The sequence below is a fragment of the Choloepus didactylus genome, chromosome Y (assembly GCF_015220235.1).
Source record: "Choloepus didactylus isolate mChoDid1 chromosome Y, mChoDid1.pri, whole genome shotgun sequence".
NCBI lineage: Eukaryota > Metazoa > Chordata > Mammalia > Pilosa > Megalonychidae > Choloepus > Choloepus didactylus.
This window is the reverse complement of record NC_051335.1, coordinates 26,406,255-26,408,289: the sequence shown is the minus strand read 5'-3', so window position 1 is coordinate 26,408,289 and position 2,035 is coordinate 26,406,255. Positions and strand designations below refer to the sequence as shown.

At 36.7% G+C, this 2,035-nt stretch overlaps 1 pseudogene; it reads right to left on the bottom strand.

The window, feature by feature from the left end:
* Nucleotides 1-254: 254 nt before the first annotated feature.
* Nucleotides 255-678, bottom strand: LOC119524327 (annotated as a pseudogene).
* Between the last annotated feature and the right edge of the window lie 1,357 nt (nucleotides 679-2,035).

Below are 2,035 nucleotides of genomic sequence, written 5' to 3'. Positions count from 1 at the left end.
CTTGAATAGTTTCTCTTGAGTTATTCAATTAAGAATAGTTAAGTTCAATCATTAATAATTTAGTTATTTTAAGCAGCACTGATACTACCATTACCTCATAGTGCCCACAATACATAAAACAAGTGAGATTAAGTCTAATAATATTTTCTACCTTAGCAGTTTTACACAGAGTAATTCCCTAATGAATTTGTTTCAGACCAACTGACAACTAGACTTAATATATGCCTAAATTTAAACATTAGTATTTTCTTACTTTATACTTGTACTTTATGTAGGGTTTTAAGTTGAAATGTCATTATTTCCTTATAATAAGGATTAAAGGGAATAGGAACCCAATGGCTTCGTGGTTTAGGAAGAACACTTGATGATGGCAGCTCACTAAATTTGGCTCCAGCATAGTTCTGACTGGTTTGAGACTTAAAAAGTAAGCTGGAACTTGATAAACTAGAGTTCCAATTTTGATTATCTGAAAAATGTACTTTGTTCTTCCCCCTCATTTTGCATGGTCTGCCATGCAGCTGCTGATGAATTTTAACCATATACTCTTTCTTTTTTCTTATGAACAATCTTGACCTGGGAAATCTGGTTCTTGGTCTTCTGTATATTATGCTGTTGTTGGTTCTTTCTAACATTTCTAGATTGGGAAACTGGAATGTTATACCTCTCTCCACCACCCATCTTCTGGCTCTTTATCACCTTTCAGTCTGCTTTTCAGATAGCAGGATTTCCACTACCTGTCCTCTTTCTTGCTGCCAAGCCCAGGATAACAGGTGTTGCTTTCTGACAGATCCTTTCCTTTGTCTGAATACAGAAGTTTTCATGGGCTGATCTGCTGAGTACAGCCTAGGAGCTGAGGCCAGCATCTGAGTTTCCTCAGCACACAAGTTTGAGAGAAGTTCCAGTGACTTCAAGCTTGGAACTGTGACAGCAGCAGAACCTATTCAACCTTGAAGCCTCTCTCCATTTCTGGGGAGACATGAAGTATGGAACAAACAAAGCCCAAGAGCACTGACAAAGTACCTGCTGATCACCACCCCTAATTTTGTTTTAAAGCATAATTGTATAAGCATAAGAAAAATAAGTCCAGAAGGAAATATATTACAATGAGTATTGGCATTACAGGTTATTATTTTCCAAAATTTTTTGTGAAAAATGTACACTACTGTCACACTAAGAAGAAGAAAAAAAAAAAAAACACATCCATTACAAAAGAGAGAAAGAGGTATTTATCTCTAGAGCAATCAATGTTTATTTTCCTGTGCATTGAAAGTTGTTCATAAGATTGTAGCTATCATGTGGGCAGAGATTAGGTGGTTTTAAAAATTTTCCCTGTTATTTCCTACCACATAGTGTTCTGCATTCAATAAAAGCTGCCTAACTGCCCTTGTGGATCTATATGAAAATAAGCCTATGTACCTACGTTAGCATGAATATTTCAATATCCCATTCTTATTCTCATCAGTAATGAGAAAAAGTGAAAAGGGGGTTCTTGAAAATTACTACAGATTCACAGGTGTTTTGCCATATGTTGAGAAAAGGAATAGTGCCCTGCTTCTTCCAGTGCTTACCAGAGCTAAGGATAAAGAGTGTCTGTTAAAGATTTGGGGTCATACCACTCAACTTTGTCAATTTCAGCCCAACTAATTGTTTTATTGTACTGTCTCTGTGGGGGTGAAATTGGGTCTAGTCCAACTCTTCTATGGTTCCACTAATTAGCCTGCCTGGGCACTTTAATGGAAATATTTAAATAAAAAACCATGTACCACAACAACTGGTAAATGAGCTGTTGGTACCAACTCTGGGTTCCTGGTTACAAGCCAATGTTAAATGAGCTTAATTGACAGGGGTCTTGTCCTGCTGAGAGGCTGGCAAGCACAACAGATTTGTAGATCTTTAGTCACAATTCATTTCTTTTCTCCAGAATTCCTTGCTCCACATCAAAATTGAGATAAGAGTATACAGTTTTTATATCAGGATATCATTAGGTGCCCAAGGAGGAATGAGTGTTAAAATACTTCCAACTACTAAATTGTTA